Source organism: Anabrus simplex, chromosome 4, assembly GCF_040414725.1.
Source record: "Anabrus simplex isolate iqAnaSimp1 chromosome 4, ASM4041472v1, whole genome shotgun sequence".
Classification (NCBI taxonomy): Eukaryota; Metazoa; Arthropoda; class Insecta; order Orthoptera; family Tettigoniidae; genus Anabrus; species Anabrus simplex.
The window spans coordinates 455,649,010-455,667,498 of record NC_090268.1 but is presented as its reverse complement, the minus strand read 5'-3'; the positions used below and the strand labels follow the sequence as shown (position 1 = coordinate 455,667,498).

The 18,489-nt window shown below is 42.2% G+C and overlaps 1 protein-coding gene across 1 annotated transcript in view; it reads left to right on the top strand.

Moving 5' to 3' along the window:
• Positions 1–18,489, top strand: part of LOC137500522 (uncharacterized) — a 156,814-nt gene that overhangs the window by 78,074 nt on the left and 60,251 nt on the right. The gene's annotated exons all lie outside the window — the stretch shown is intronic.

The window sequence follows — 18,489 nt, the reverse complement described above, 5'->3', positions numbered from 1 at the left end:
ACCCGGCACCCTATGAACCGAAGAGCATTATGCTGACCATTCAGCCAAGGAGCATTATAGTAATGGAATGGAATGTCGTATGCTTTTGGTGCCGGGATATCCCAGGACGGGTTCGGCTCGCCAGGTGCAGGTCTTTCTATTTGACGCCCGTAGGCAACCTGCACGTCGTGATGAGGACGAAATGATGATGAAGACAACACATACACCCAGCCCCTGTGCCATAGAAATTAACCAATTAAGGTTAAAATTCCCGACCCGTCCGGGAATCGAACCCAGGACCCTTTGAACCGAAGGCCAGTACTCTGACCGTTCAGCCAACGAGTCGGACATTATAGTAATAACAATCATCATCATCATCATCATCATCATCATCATCATCATCATCATCTCATGGCATTATAAACCTGATGCTCAGCTTGATGGCGTGGTCAGCATTACGAATCCCTTCGGCAGTTATTCTCGGCTTTCAAGACCTGGTCCACTATCTTATCAGCAGACAGCTCCTCGGTAGTTCTCACGTAGGCTTAGCCCTCAGATCCAGATAAAAATCTCTGACCTGGCCGGGAATTGAACCTCTGAACTCCAGATTAGAGACAGGCTCGCTACCGCCAGACTGCGGGACTGGCACAAATAATAATAATAGACTAATAATAATAATAATAATAATAATAATAATAATAATAATAATAATAATAATAATAATTCCGGGCAAGTGGCTGTGCGGTTAGCGGCGTGCAGCTGTGAGCTTGCATTAGGGAGATAGTGGATTCGAACCCCACTGTCGGCAGCCCTGAAGATGGTTTTCCGTGCTTTTACATTTTCACACCAGGCAAATGCTGGGGATGTACCTTAATTAAGGCCACGGACACTTCCTTCCCCCGCCCCTACCCCTTTCCTATCCCATCGTCACCATAAGACCATGGTTGATAAGAAAGACATGGTTCCTTTCACAGGACTTTTTAAGTGGAGTGCAACATATTTTTATTTATTTTTATTTTCTCGCCTGGAATATGAAAATAAGTGGAGAGTAACAATTTCAAACACGCTTTTTTTATTTTTGCTACCTCAATAATATAGTGGGAAGTATTCTTCCCATGGCCCATTTTGAATCACACACAAGTAATAGCTTATTTTATTGAAAGGTTGCTAAAATAAATTGAAAATTGTATAATAGGCAAATATTTCACAGATTGTGTAAGGGTTTAATACATTCTGTTACAAAAACAAAAGAAGAAAATTACAATTCTCTTACGACACTGAAAACTTTCCATGAAGCTTCCTAAGACATGGATCCACACAGAATGAAATAAATATCATAGGTAACATATCTTGTTCTCTTTAGTGGAGCATAAACAAGAGCGTCTCTAAGTTGCAGTCGCATGTCATCAGGCACTTTTTTCTTATTTCCTAGGAAACTTACATGCCTTTGCTGGCAGGACCTAGTGTTTACAGCGCACTATGTCTTCTGGTATGGGCTAGAGCAATTTTGTTACTTTCATTGATCTGTCTCTGTCTTATCCTTGGCTTTGACAATATGAAAGTGACTGAGGTATGAGCGATGCTAGTAATGCCATTCCTTGTGCAGCCAGTCCCTGCTATGAATGCTGTGAAAACGTTGCTCATAGGGTCGGTTGGTGCATGCATTTCAGTGGGCTTGGCAGACTGATATGTAATAGCAACTTCTGGCTCGGTGAGGAAAGCAACGGGAAACTACCTCACTCCTCATTTCCCTAGTACGCCTCTTCAGTGATGCCTAGGCCATCTATGACAGCTGATGGCAGAGCTGTTGAGGATCCAACCAGCCTTAGGGCTGAAGACTGAACATACATACATACATACATACAGGAAACTTACAGGGCGTCCTTTCGGTTTACGTGACGAAAACCCAGCAAGACTCAGGCGAAAATTGATTTGGTCTTGATAAGTGTTCTCCCGTGGAGCGTCCGTGGCTCAGGCGGCAGCGCGCCGGCCTCTCGCCGCTGGGTTCCGTGGTGCAAATCCCCGTCACTCCGGAGGCGGAACAGGTTTTCTCCGGGTACTCCGGTTTTCCACGTCATCTTTCATTCCAACAACACTTTTCAATATCATTTCATTTCATCCATCAGTCATTAATCATCGCCCCAGAGGAGTGCGACAGGCTTAGGCAGCCGGCACAATTCCTATCCTCGCCGCTAGGTGAGGGCTTCATTCATTCCATTCCTGACCCGGTCGAATGACTGGAAACAGGCCGTGGATTTTCATTTTCAAGTGTTCTCCCGTCTATTTGTCTTCCACAGTATGTAAGCATTGCCTATTACTAAGTCAATAAGAAAGAACAAAATTCTATGCCACCACTTTGGTGATCGTCCAACAAGTTGATCGAAATGGTCAACTCCACCCATTATTTCACTGTAAGTTATATTTCAAAAACAAACAGTATTTACTTTGTTTCAAGAGCTTTTACCACAACAATGACATCACTACCGTCACAACAAATTCAATTTCAAAGTAAATCACTTCCTATCAAGTTCAAATAAGTACCAGTAGATGCCAGCCACTTCCCCTTCATTGACGCTTCTAGTTCCAATAATGCCAGTAGATGTCAGGCAGCTTCATAGGTGGGAACAAGGTCTGTCTAGGGAGGTCTGGTCACGCTACCACAATCCTTTGCGGTGGCGGCCATATTGGGTCTCAAATATCGTTATGTGGGCGTGCCATGTAATGATGTAAGTTATTACTTGTATTTTGAAGGAATACGGCATACTGCGCCGTACCAAATTGTCAAAATAAGACAACTGACGAAATTACAGTGTTTCGCTTCCCGAGAGATAAGCAAAGGAGAGCTCAGTGGGTACAAAATTGTAGGCGTGACAAATGGCAACCTACAGATAATTGCTTCTTGTGCGAGGTTAGCGAAGTTATACATTCGTTTTATTCCTGAACAATAGTATGTTTATATGAGCGATGTTTTATATTTATAGGTCTTATATATTTTCTTCTAGCATCATTTCGAAGAATCGCAGTTTGAACTAAAGAGGGCAGATGGACGGAAACTACTGAAGTGGAATTCCATCCCAACAATTTTCAACGTCCCTAATTAACCTAAGTCTTTGACATATAATAGGAAACCTCCCAAAGAAAGAAAATTGTCTTTCAAAATAAGCAAAAAAGTAACAGAAAACGTGTAATAGCAGTATTGATGTTTATGAAAATTTCCTTTTCATGTGTCCGGCTCCATGGCTAAATGGTTAGTGTGCATGCCTTTGGTCCCAGGGGTCCCAGGTTCGATTCCCGGCAGGTTCAGGAATTTTAACCATAATTGGTCAATTTTGCTGGCACGGTGGCTGGGTGTATGTGTCATCTTCATCTTCATTTCATCCTCATCACGACGCGCAGGTCGCCTACGGGAGTCAGATCAAAAGACCTGCAGCTGGTGAGCTGAACTTGTCCTCAGACGCTCCCGGCGCTAAAAGCCAAACGCCATTTCATTCCATTCCTTTTCATGTAAACTACAGACAGTATCATTCTAACCCTACATGCAACGTACAAATGTTTCACAGATATTTGAAATGCTTGTTCCTGTACATTTACCAATTATAATCTCAACAAACAATAGGCCTATCACTTCAAACCAACAATTTATGTCCAGCTGGCCATCATTACAACAATTTTATTGATAATAGCAGTCTTATACTGTACTGTAATTATTATTTACAGCTAAATTTCATTCATCTTAATTGCTCTATAGAGTACATTATATGGCTGGACAAATACTTAAAGACCACAAGACTCGCTTCACTCGCAACCAACTATTGTAATTTAATGTACCGTAGCCTAATATAATATCCTAATGTAATCCCTAAAATAGTCTAACCTATGTTAACTCAACTCAATAGTGACTGAATTTCTACTTCTTATGGAATCGTGTCTACCAATGGCTTTCATATTCGTATCCATTATTATTATTATTATTATTATTATTATTATTATTATTATTATTATTATTATTATTATTATTATTATTATTATTATTATTTTATTATTATATGAATGAATATTAGGACTCAGCTAAGAGCCCCGTGGTCGCCAACCCACGCTCCCTACTTAGGAGCGCCTGACGCCCCTTTCAGTCGCCTGTTATGACACGCAGGGGATACCGTGGGTGTTGTTCTATTGCCCCCACCCACGGGGGAAATCTATTTTGGGTTGTGACTACGAGGCCCTTAGCTGAGTCCTGACATTGCTTTCACTAATCTAGCCCATCCGACCTCCCCTGGTCAACACTTGTTCTTTCCCGACCGCGACGGTATTAGGGCATTCGAGGCCTAGGAAGTTTTCGTTTCCACGCACTTTGTGGCCTTCATCTTTCTTTTGCCGATACCTTCATTTTTCGAAGTGTTGGTCCCCTTCCATTTGTTTTCTTCTGATTAGTGTTTATAGAGGATGGTTGTCCAGTTGTACTTCCTCTTAAAACAATAATCACCACCACCACTTTGTACTATATAGCTGCATGGGTTCATCAATCAATCAATCAATCAATATCAATCAATACTGATCTGCATTTAGGGCAGTCGCCCAGGTGGCAGATTCCCTATCTGTTGCTTTCCTAGCCTTTTCCGAAATGATTTCAAAGAAATTGGAAATGTATTGAACATCTCCCTTGGTAAGTTATTCCAATCCCTAACTCCCCTTCCTATAAATGAATATTTGCCCCAGTTTGTCCTCTTGAATTCCAACTTTATCTTCATATTGTGATCTTTCCTACTTTTATAGACGCCATTCAAACCTATTCGTCTACTAATGTCATTCCACGCCATCTCTCCGCTGACAGCTCGGAACATACCACTTAGTCGAGCAGCTCTTCTTCTTTCTCTCAATTCTTCCCAACCCAAACATTCCAACATTTTTGTAACGCTACTCTTTTGTCGAAAATCACCCAGAACAAATCGAGCTGCTTTTCTTTGGATTTTTTCCAGTTCTTGAATCAGGTAATCCTGGTGAGGGTCCCATACACTGGAACCATACTCTAGTTGGGGTCTTACCAGAGACTTATATGCACTCTCCTTTACATCCTTACTACAACCCCTAAACACCCTCATAACCATGTGCAGAGATCGGTACCCTTTACTTACAATCCCATTTATGTGATTACCCCAGTGAAGATCTTTCCTTATATTAACACCTAGATACTTACAATGATCCCCAAAAGGAACTTTCACCCCATCAACGCAGTAATTAAAACTGAGAGGACTTTTCCTATTTGTGAAACTCACAACCTGACTTTTAGCCCCGTTTATCAACATACCATTGCCTGCTGTCCATCTCACAATATTTTCGAGGTCACGTTGCAGTTGCTCACAATCTTGTAACTTATTTATCACTCTATAGAGAATAACATCATCCGCAAAAAGCCTTACCTCCGATTCCACTCCTTTACTCATATCATTTATATATATAAGAAAACATAAAGGTCCGATAACACTGCCCTGAGGAACTCCCCTCTCAACTATTACAGGGTCAGACAAAGCTTCACCTACTCTAACTCTCTGAGATCTATTTTCTAGAAATATAGCAACCCATTCAGTCACTCTTTTGTCTAGTCCAATTGCACTCATCAATAAACCAATTATCACCAATTATCAATAAACTAGTTAAGAGTAGCTAAGAACATCACTCTTGTTGCACATGTGCAGAATATTGTTGCCTTACAACCCAAAGAAATACCACATGCCTGGATAACAACAGTTACCATACATAATTTAATGCACTCAACTCAAGAGGCATTCAGTGTTTGTCAACATACTGGGGTAACATTTAGAAACGCAGTATCGGAAATTACTTTCTTAATAAAGAAAACGACGAAGGTAATTTATTACAACCGTCGTTTAGTACTTTAAATACAGTACTTCAAGTTCAGTATTTCATGTACCGGTAATCATAATATGACACAATACTGTACAGATTTCTATGTTTATGTCAAGAAGATTAAGTATTTGACAGATGATATTAATTAGAAACACAGTAAGACCAAGTTGCAAGGAAGTAAAAGAGAAGAACATGAGCTTTTCTGTTGATTCTTCTTTCTCAAAAAAGAAAATAATGTTCAGGCTCTGTTAATTATCTTCCTATTCAAATAGCTGTTAATGTATTCATATCATTTAAGTGTTATACAGTTATATATACATGGCCAGTAGATGCCCAATTAAATTCTTTATGAAAAATAGTTTGTATTTTGTTTTTATTTCAATGTACGGTACCGAAATCCTCTAAATTCGAATACACTTGCCTTTGGTTACGCTTGCTTAAGGACCCAATATGGCGGCTCCATAAGTAGCATTCGTGACTTGACCTCCCTAGACAGACCTTGGGTGGGAAGGAAACTTCCCATGGACACAATAAAATAAACTAGAGAAGGTAAGAAAACTTTCCATGGACACAGGGAAAAAAATGCTTAGGCGATAAGTATACTTCCCACAGTCTGTGAAACGGTTAAGGAGGGAGTGCAGGATAGAAGAAATAGTTATGAATGGTTGCGTTAGTAAGAAGTGATTGAAGGCATTTCTAGGAAATTGTCATCATCATCATCATCATCATCATCATCATCATCTGTTTACCCTCCAGGTTCGGTTTTTCCCTCGGACTGAGCAAGGGATCCCACCTCTACCGCCTCAAGGGCAGTGTCCTGGAGCTTCAGACTCTTGGTGGGATACAACTGGGGAGTATGACCAGTACATCGCCCAGGCGGCCTCACCTGCTTTGCTGAACAGGGGCCTTGTGGAGGGATGGGAAGATTGGAAGGGATAGGCAAGGAAGAGGGAAGGAAGCGGCCGTGGCCTTAAGTTAGGTACCATCCCGGCATTTGCCTCGAGGAGAAGTGGGAAACCACGGAAAACCACTTCCAGGATGGCTGAGGTGGGAATCGAACCCAACTCTACTCAGTTGACCTCCCGAGGCTGAGTGGACCCCGTTCCAGCCCTCGTACCACTTTCCAAATTTCGTGGCAGAGCCGGGAATCGAACCCGGGCCTCCGGGGGTGGCAGCTAATCACGCTAACCACTACACCACAGAGGCAGACTCTAGGAAATTGTATTTAGCAAAAATGTCAGATAAGAATAACATGATTGCATACATAGCCTATTGTAATTGGCAGCCATATCCATTTTAGGGAACAATGATAGGATATGTATGGGTACATTAAGACAAAAACAGGTTACGGATAAGACAATCCAGGGTTCATTAATAAACAAGGTGAGTATATATGTGAGAACTTACAGAAGGCAGAAGCTAAAAATACTTGGGTATAAGTATAATGTTCAGGTAGAAGAGGCAACTAATACTGGAGAATTACTGAAATTTATCTATGATAATAAAGGCATTTACAAAAAAATACAAACGTTAAAAGCTATAAAAGAAGCTGGGATGGACATTATTTCTGGGGATGTACTAAAGACAATGAGTTGGAATATAGTGTCATATCGGAAATACTCATTTGATTAATGTTTGCATGAAGGAACGATACTAAATGAATTGATAGTTACAATAGTAGGCCCGGTGTTCTACGGAAAGGGTGGTAATCATTAAACGGATAATTACAGGCCAGACAGCTTGACATGTGTTATTTGTTAGCTCTGGGAAAACATTCTTTCTGATTATGTTGAACTCCTCTGCGAAATTACTAACTGGTTTGATAGAAAGAGATGTTTTTCCAGTGATGCTCCGCTTGTAGGATTCCAGCAGATCATCATCATCAGTCATTACTGAGTGTCGTGACCCCATTGTTTTGTCTCTAGAGAGTTAATGCTTCACAAAGTGTCGCCATCCAACTCGATCTTTAGCTTTTCTTAGGACGTTCTGAAGAGGAAGGCCAGTTATCTTCCTAGCCATGTCTAGACACCTGTTTGCTGTCCTTCCACATGGTCTTCTGCCTTCTATGATAGTCTTCTCCAGGTTGTCTCCATCTCTCCTTAATATATGTCCAAGTAACTGAAGTATTCTTTCACTGACACGTGTAGAGAGACTTTTAACTATCTTTAACTCTTTAATGATGGACTCATTCGTTCTCCTTTTGTCCAAGCTACACGTAGCATTCTACGCCAACACCACATATCAAAGGCATCGATGTGGTCTTTGTCCTTAGCCTTGACGGTCCATGTCTCACAACCGTAAAAGAACACGGAAAATACTAGTGCTTCAACCAATCGAATCTTCGTGATTTTGAATATTGCCCTGTTCTGCCAGGTCTTAAGTAGTTTACACATGGCTGCAAGACCCAGGACGATACGACTCTTTATCTCTTTCTCGCTATTTCCTGTGTCACTTTTAAATGACCCAAGGTATACAAGATCATTAACCAACTCCAGTCCCTTTAATCGACCTGTGAGGTGCACTTGATTTCCACGATCAATGATCATGAGTTCGGTCTTCTTCAAATTGATTTCTAATCCGTAAATGAGACTTGCATCCTTTACTGTTGCAAGTAAATCTGCAACCTCATCTTCACTACTGGCAATGAGTGTGGTGTCGTCAGCAAAACGCAAGTTGTTGATTTTTCCTCCAGCAATTGAAATACCACCAGATCAACCATCAAGCGCTCTCCACATGATGTGCTCGGCATAGATATTGTATAGCTGGGGAGACAATACGCAGCCTTGTCTTACGCCTTTGGATACACTGAAAAAGTCCGAGGTATCAACATCCACCTTTACGGTCGCCAAGTTACTGTCATAAAGGCCTTATAGCAGTGATATGAGATGTGCTGGAACACCGAATCTATCTAATACTTTCCATAGTTTGCCCCACTCAACACAGTCAAAAGCCTTTTTGTAATCTACAAAGCAGATAAAAACAGGAACATAAAACTCACGACATCCTTCAATTATTTGCCTCATTTTCAGAATTTATTCTGAAGTTGTAAGACAGGGTTCAAGCGTTGAATCAGTATGTGTAGTAGGACTTTGCTTGCTTGGGATACAATTGCTATGGTTCGGTAGTTAGAGCAATCCCTAACGGACCCTTTCTTGCCCAGGGGAATTAAGATAGAACTTGACCAGTCTTTTGGGCGCTCTCCTGTTCTCCAAACCTTGTTGTATAATGCGTTCAATACGAGGATGCCTTCCTCTCCAATCTATTTAAGCATTTCTCCTAAAAACACCATCGATAACTGGGGATTTGTTATTCTTCAAATGTTTCATTGCATTCTCTATTTCACTGAACAAAATATCAGGTTCCGATTGGGGTTGTTTCATTATTTCCTAATTTAATGTGTTATTTTCTTTAGAATATAGTTTTTTGCGGTATTGTTTCCACCTTTCTACAGCTTTCTTTTTATCTCCTATGAGGTAACCATTTTCATCATTTATTACCAATGTGCGTGGTTTAAACTCTCGGGTATGCTGTGCAGTTTTTGAAGAGGTCATATACCTGGTTCTGGTTCTGGTGTTCTTCTATTTCCTCACATACACTGTTGAGAAAGTTTGTCCTGTCAGATCTTCAATTACGCTGATGTAGTACATATCTCAGGAGGTCGAATAGTCTGTATCGCTATTAACATATACAAGGCCTTTGAATGGGTAGATCATGGGAGACTATTGACAAAAATGAGGGCTATTGAACTAGACAAAAGAGTGGTTAAATGGGTGGCTAAATTTCTAGAAAATAGAACTCAGAGAATTAGAGTAGATGAAGCATGATCTGATCCTGTAGTAATTAAGAGGGGCGGGGGGCTTGCCAAAGCTCAATATTACCGGACTTTTATAATTTTATGTATATATGACTATTCATATCATATGTCATTGAGCCCAGGGGAAAATGTTAATTCAGTAAAATTGAAATCGCTCGCGCTGTGCATGAATCGCTATTGAACTTACTACTCACCCCATTGCTTAATTTTTTCAGCACAATCTTGAGGGTCAGGAAACAGTATGTAACTAATCAGCAATTACTCGCTCATGAAAATATTGTTAATTCTGGAACTCCACAGGGTTCAAACCTCGGAACATTGCTAGTTTCAGCTTTTCTAAATGACCTGCCTGAAAGGATTATGTACTCTCATAACGTACTGTATGCCTATGATTTTAAAATATTTAAGCCCAATCACTCGATTACAGACTGTTCTCAACTTAGAATTGATCTAGACAAGGTAATGCAATGGACCTTAAACATACCCAAGTGCGTGTCGATGTGTCTTACTCGTAACAAAAATCATGTTAGATATTCGTACAAATTAGGAGTGGAATCACTACAGCCAATAACGGAATAAAGATAACTTGGAGTAATGTTTTACCATGAGCTAACCTTCATTCTCGCCACGAAGAAAGTCATTAGCGAATGTTACCGAAACCTTGGATTTCTAATAAGCGTAAAACAAGTTCAGAAACGCTTTTTCATATTCCTGCACCTCAAAACAACAGCCATTTTCCCCTTCATAGTTTCTTACGAGAAATTACTGCTAAACAAACAGCAGCGAAAGAAAACACACCAAGAGATACAGAACAGTCGAAATGCCTATCCGATAAGCAAGCCTTATTCTTATTTGTATATCTCGATCCTTCCGAAAAGCAATATGCCACTTTGAGGTTGGTCGTCAACAGCATTCATGCAGACTGTTTCCCTAGCCTATACAGTGTAAGGCAAGCAAAGAAATAACTTCTGCTCCAATATATTTCAGTAGTGATGGGCTAGCGACGGAATCGAGTAGAATCGAGTAATGTGCTCTTAGAATCGGTATTACTCGACTCCAGACTCGAGTCCAAGCATACTGGTGTCGCTATCTGTGGACATGCCTTAGAACTAAAATCTACTGTACTGGAGTGCACGGCATTCAGGGTCACCCACAGAATATTTTTGTGGTGTGGAGTGCAATATGTTTGCTGCTGATGATTGATGTTGTTCAGTCATCGGTCGTCAATAATTCGATTGTTATGATTATTATTATCATCATCATCATAGACACTAAAGGTTGTGACTTACTAACAAACTGTCAGCTGTTTAGCTAGAACAGAATGACGTTCTGTCCGCTGATTTGCTGCGTGAACGTACGTCACATTCTGGACGCCTCATCTTAATACCCGACATTATATCTGCCGAAAGTATGATGTACATATAAACTGCTGTAATTCACCTGTTCCCCCGGACGATTGTAGGCTTTGGCGCGGTTAGCAATAGGCTATGGTTACAAGAAATCTGTCATACTACCGATCATATTAGCACATCTACGCCCGTGTATATGCATAATGGCTACATGAGATATAATTTACCAGTAGCGAAGCAATACAATGTGTGCAGAAATACCGTCTATAGTCTACAAATAGCACATGTTTAAAATACACTAATTACAACATACATACCGTTACAGGGATTTGAAATAATAATAATAATAATAATAATAATAATAATAATAATAATAATAATAATAATAATAATAATAATAATATAACTTTTACGTCCAAGGACGTACATTTGTATGGTTTTCGGGGATGCCGAGGTACCGCATTTAGTCCCCCGAGATATTTTTTACGTCCCAATAATTCTACCGACACTAGGTTGACGTATTTGAGCACCTTCAAACACTACCGGAATAAACCAGTATCGAACCGGCCAAGTTGGGCTATGAAGGCCAGATAAGCTATATTATCAATATTAGAATAGATGGCATATTCAGTGAAGTGTGTGCGAGACGCCGTAAACGGATATTTTCATATCTTATTATGCGTATTAAGTGGCATTATTATCGTTCTCAAGTAATTATCAAATTTAGGTTATTCCTTTTGCGCATTCATTCAGTTTTTTCATATCGTACCGCGCTGTCGCAATCCCATAAACCCTCAGTGACCGCTTGTACGCATGCTTCATCCATCTACGAGCCGGCGAGTGAGCGAACGTGTGACGTCATGCTATCATCGAGCCTTCGCAAGCGAAGCGAGTCCGAGCCTGGACTCGAAAGAATCGAGTACCGCGATTCCAGGCATCACTCGCGCACATCACTATATTTCAGTCACCGAAAGGTCTGCACAGGTAGACCTACAATAAATTTTGTATAAAACTGCTGAAAGCATTTCCAAATCGTTGAATGTAGAGCAGGATGTAACAGCCAGATTGATCTGTAAATGGGGATTTGACGGCAGTGGAGGTCACAGTATTTACAAACAGAAATTCAATGGTTCGGAGTAGGAATATACGGATGAATACATGGTTTTGATTGCCTTCATCGCTAATCAACTGATTGATGTAATATCAGGAACGGTTCTGTGGTGTAACGATCGTCCAGGATCAACATCGTACTGTAGAACTATTAGAAAGAAAGAAAGAATTGCCGGAGTTGGTTTTAAGAGAAGAATCTGACATGAATACTCGTATAGAGACACTTTGTGATCTGTACCTTGGTGACTTAAATAACTTTTCACCATATTTTCAGTGTTATTGTGTTTACATGTGCCTTGTAAAGTATGACACAGGACTATCGGAAGAGATAACAGTTTCTATATGCACTGACTGACAGAGCAAATGCAACACCAAGAAGGCGTGGTCAGAACTTTATGCCAATTGCAGGGTTGACTGACGTCACTGAGGTATGCTCATGATGTGAAATGCGCCGCTGTGCTGCGCACGTAGCGAACGATAAATGGGACATGGCGTTGGCGAATGGCCCACTTCGTACCGTGATTTCTCAGCCGACAGTCATTGTAGAACGTGTTGTCGTGTGCCACAGGACACGTGTATAGCTAAGAATGCCAGGCCGCCGTCAACGGAGGCATTTCCAGCAGACAGACGACTTTACCAGGGGTATGGTGATCGGGCTGAGAAGGGCAGGTTGGTCGCTTCGTCAAATCGCAGCCGATACCCATAGGGATGTGTCCACGGTGCAGCGCCTGTGGCGAAGATGGTTGGCGCAGGGACATGTGGCACGTGCGAGGGGTCCAGGCGCAGCCCGAGTGACGTCAGCACGCGAGGATCGGCGCATCCGCCGCCAAGCGGTGGCAGCCCCGCACGCCACGTCAACCGCCATTCTTCAGCATGTGCAAGACACCCTGGCTGTTCCAATATCGACCAGAACAATTTCCCGTCGATTGGTTGAAGGAGGCGTGCACTCCCGGCGTCCGCTCAGAAGACTACCATTGACTCCACAGCATAGACGTGCACGCCTGGCATGGTGCCGGGCTAGAGCGACTTGGATGAGGATGAGGGAATAGCGGAACGTCGTGTTCTCCGATGAGTCACGCTTCTGTTCTGTCAGTGATAGTCACCGCAGACGAGTGTGGCGTCGGCGTGGAGAAAGGTCAAATCCGGCAGTAACTGTGGAGCGCCCTACCGCTAGACAACGCGGCATCATGGTTTGGGGCTCTATTGCATATGATTCCACGTCACCTCTAGTGTGTATTCAAGGCACGTTAAATGCCCACCGCTACGTGCAGCATGTGCTGCGGCCGGTGGCACTCCCGTACCTTCAGGGGCTGCCCAATGCTCTGTTTCAACAGGATAATGCCCGCCCGCACACTGTTCGCATCTCCCAACAGGCTCTACGAGGTGTACAGATGCTTCCGTGGCCAGCGTACTCTCCGGATCTCTCACCAATCGAACACGTGTGGGATCTCATTGGACGCCGTTTGCAAACTCTGCCCCAGCCTCGTACGGACGACCAACTGTGGCAAATGGTTGACAGAGAATGGAGAACCATCCCTCAGGACACCATCCGCACTCTTATTGACTCTGTACCTCGACGTGTTTCTGCGTGCATCGCCTCTCGCGGTGGTCCTACATCCTACTGAGTCGATGCCGTGCGCATTGTGTAACCTGCATATCGGTTTGAAATAAACATCAATTATTCGTCCGTGCCGTCTCTGTTTTTTCCCCAACTTTCATCCCTTTCGAACCACTCCCTCTTGGTGTTGCATTTGCTCTGTCAGTCAGTGTATTTACAGTTGTAAAGTTCAATAACTGCAAACAGGTCCAATTGGGCAGTGAGCGCCTTCACAGACAATAAACACATGAAGAAAACTGAGTTTTGATTTTTGTCAAGTACTTCCATATGATCGCTGCGCTGTGCGTCGGTTCTGTATTGCTGTACGGTAGTGAAAGCTGGTTGGACTCAGAATATGACATTCTTAATTTAGTAGTGACCGACATGAAAGTAGCCAGAATGACTGCTGTGAAAACAGGTTAGAACAATGGGAGGATAGTTTTCGAAATGAGGGGAACACTGAAAGGCATAGCAGTCTATAATGAAGATGTATGTATGTATGTATGTATGTATGTATGTATGTACTACACCCTTACGGGGCTTACCGGGCGAGTTGGCCGTGCGCGTAGAGGCGCGCGGCTGTGAGCTTGCATCCGGGAGATAGTAGGTTCGAATCCCACTATCGGCAGCCCTGAAGATGGTTTTCCGTGGTTTCCCTTTTTCACATCAGGCAAATGCTGGGGCTGTACCTTAATTAAGGCCACGGCCGCTTCCTTCCAACTCCTAGGCCTTTCCTATCCCATCGTCGCCATAAGACCTATCTCTGCCGGTGCGACGTAAAGCCCCTAGCAAAAAAAAAGCTTACGGGGCTTCGATGGGAGACCCAAGCGTAATAATGCGTCAGCGTAATCTGACGAACAACCACGGATGAGACTATATCGAAGAGCGGTCCAAATTGCCAACACGGGCTTCGAACCGCCCTCCTCCCACTTTCTGTGCTAGCCTTGGCATAGTGGAGCATTTGGGGATGGTACCGTTCGAGAGAAAAACTTAATATGGAGTCTTACCTAATGTGAAAGTAGAATTTCTGGGTTCAATCAATCAATCAATCAATCAATACTGGTCTGCATTTAGGGAAGTCGCCCCGGTGGCAGATTCCCTATCTGTTGTTTCCTAGCCTTTTCTTAAATGATTTCAAAGAAATAGGAAATTAAAATTCCCCTTCCTATAAAAGAATATTTGCCCCAATTTGACCCCTTGAATTCCAACTTTATCTTCATATTGTTATCTTTCCTATGTTTAAAGACACCACTCAAACTTATTCGTCTACTAATGTCATTCCACGCCATCTCTCCGCTGACAGCTCGGAACATACCACAGCAGCTCGTCTTCTTTCTCCCAAGTCTTCCCAGCCCAAACTTTGCAACATTTTTGTAACGCTACTCTTTTGTCGGAAATCATCCAGAACAAATCGAGCTGCTTTTCTTAGGATTTTTTTTCCAGTTCATGAATCAAGTAATCCTGGTGAGGGTCCCATACACTAGTTGGGGTCTTACCAGTGACTTATATGCCCTCTTCTTTACATCCTTACTACAACCCCTAAACACCCTCATATCCATGCGCAGAGATCTGTACCCTTTATTTACAAACCCATTTATGTGATCACCCCAATGAAGTTCTTTCCTTGTAATAACACCTAGATACTTACAGTGATCCCCAAAAGGAACTTTCACCCCACCAAAGCAGTAATTCAAACAGAGAAGATTTTTCCTATTTGTGAAACTCACATGGAAACTGACTTATCACTGCTAGAAATGACAAGTATCATGTATTGGAGTGACGAATAACAATTTATTCCTGAATTTTGACATAAGGAAAATAAAGAACTCTATCACAATAATATCTCCACGCACGGAGGAAAGAAGTGAAGAACTACGCATATTAAATTGATTCGCCTGAAGGGCGTTCAATGATTTCACTCAGCACAGGCTTCATTTGGCAATGAAGTATAACTGAGTCTGGCAATTTAACATCATCTATCTTTCAATCCTTTACTTTCTTTGAGTCGATCACCACCGGATCATTTGAGATGTCCCCTGAATAATACACTCTATTCTTAGCACGTATTTAACCGGTCCCTACGCTGCATAATTAACACATGAGAGAAATATTTACATTAGAAAAACACACAAAAATGAGCAAAACTCCCCGTAACCCTGACACCAAGACAGACAACGATGAATATCGGTTCTGTCTGAACTCAAGGAAATAAAAACAATACACTGAATAAAATCATATGTACAACTTATGTATAAATGGGGCAATTGCTGTAAGAAAAACATGGATATCACTTTCTTCTCCCCCCGGCGATAGCTTAATGCAAGCTTGCGCAGGCCAGCTCATCCTGGTCTGGGTTCGAACCGGGCTCCTTTTGACTGAGAGTTACATATCTGAAAATCCCTAGCTATCTGTTGCCTTGTACACCTGTACGTGGGGATATATAATTATCTATTAACTACCATCTAAATTATCATTATATTATCATTTAACACATGTGTTCTCAAAGCGAACTATTGAAAAAGAAAAAACACAGTGTGAAATTCAGGGGGTCCACGGTCTTAAGCGACAATGACACGGCACCCGTTTCCCACACGGGGAAGAAAGAACGTAAGGAAAAGTTTCTCTTCTATTGTGCGCGACTCGGTCAGTGGGACGGTCATTCCCATTCAATGGCTGCAAGGGCCCTAACCCCTCATAATTACAGCGGCTAGTTCTCCTCCAAAGATACACTTATTATCGCCCGAACTCATTTATTTATCCCGTTTGTTTCATATCTCCGCAGAGATCTCAATAAATACCAGGTGGCTCACGAACGCCGTACTTTCTACTTATAAATGCCCCGCATGCGTAAGTGATGAATGGGGTGTCTCCCAACTGATTTTCACAGGCGTACTACTGCCAGCGGGCGGTTTACGTCAAAGTATGAAGAGATAAGAACTGGATTGTCGCTCGCAGCATGTCACTCAGCGCTACTGGTCAAATGCACCCCTTGCATTAGTAAACCTCGTTTTCCAACCGCATAGTTCTAGGCTTGTGTGTGGTACAGCCGCACTATATTTACTGTCTGCATATCGAAAATGGCTAGTGTGTTCAGCAACGAGGAATACACAGACATCATTTTGATCTACGGAGAATCTGGTCGCAATGCAGCCGAAGATCGCAGACGGTATGCACAGCAGCTTCCAAACAGACGTCTGCCTTCTATACACGTATTTCGCCGAACAGAGTTGCAATTAAGAACTCATGGATCGTTCAAGGTACATAGGAGCAGCGACAGACCCGTCTGCGATAATGCTGGCGTTATGCAGAATGTACTACAATACTTTGAACGCAATCCTTCACACGATAAGTTGAACTTCACCTTACTCTGGTGATATAATAATAATAATAATAATAATAATAATAATAATAATAATAATAATAATAATAATAATATACAAACTATCATTGTTACAAACGTGCACATGTTAAATGATACTTAGGGCAAAGACGAGCTAGGAGTTTTCCGAGCGTCAATACGAAGCATCCTGAAGGAGAGAAAATGGCACCCATACAAGGCGCACCTACATCAGCAACTATATGGACATGACTTTGATCGCAGGGTAACATATTGCAGAAGAATGGCGGCGGCATCACAGCAAGATCCACATTTTATCAAGAACATCCTGTGGAGCGATGAATGTTACTTTTCGAATGATTCCATCGTCAACACTCACAGTCTCCATTATTGGGCTCCAGCAAACCCCCACTGGGTTCGAGCACGGCATATGCAACTCCAGTGGGGGGTTAATGTGTGATGCGGTATTCTGGGAGACTACATCACTGGGCCTGTTTTTATATCCCGGAGGATCACTGGTAGACGTTATCTGCAACTTTTAGAGACCGAATTGTTTCTAGAAAACCTGCAGCTAGTACTGCAACATTGGTTTCAGCATGATGGTGCACCACCTCATTACTGTCGAGCCGCGAGGGAACATCTGGATGCACGATATCCTGAACGGTCGATAGGTCGTTGTGGACCCTGGCAGTGGCCACCACGGTCGCCTGATCTCACTCCGCTGGACTTCTTTTATGGTGATATATCAATTCGAAAGTATACGAAACTGAGCCAGAAAATGCTGAACAATTAAAGCAAGGGATTCGTGACGCCTGTGCAGCATTGACACCTGAAATGTTGAGACGTTTCCATGCAGACACTGCAAGACGTGTTCATCACTGCCTGCACCATCAGGAACATGTTTTTGAACATATCTATTATGAGTTGTTTTAGAAGGAAACGTTCTGGTAGATCCAAGTATGACTTCGTAATTTTCCCACCTTTGAAGCTATAATAACATGTATAGTTTTTGTTTCATACAAATATGTTTTATAGGGAAGATTGTCTTCACCTGTATACATTAATAAGTTATTAAATTATCTTTTCTGAATCTTTGGAGTATCTACACAGAGTAGCGGCGATTAAGCGGTGGGGCGAGGAGGGACAGTTGCCCCCTCCCCCACTTTGTGGAGCAAACATTACATTTTTATTCCACTTTAGCCAGCTGGAACTAGGAATTATTTAAAAACAGCTATTTGTACAGGCCTTGTTGTCTTATCTGCTAATTGTTTCCTTTCTTTTCTTCAATTATAAACATAATCATTGACGGAATTACGCACAAAATGCCGTTCGTGGCGGCCAGTCGTGGGTGGCCAATCGATTTGTATAATACTATGGCAAGTAGTGGAGGCTTTGAATGTGCTGTGAGGAAGGGTCGTAGTGTACATATTTGTTTGCC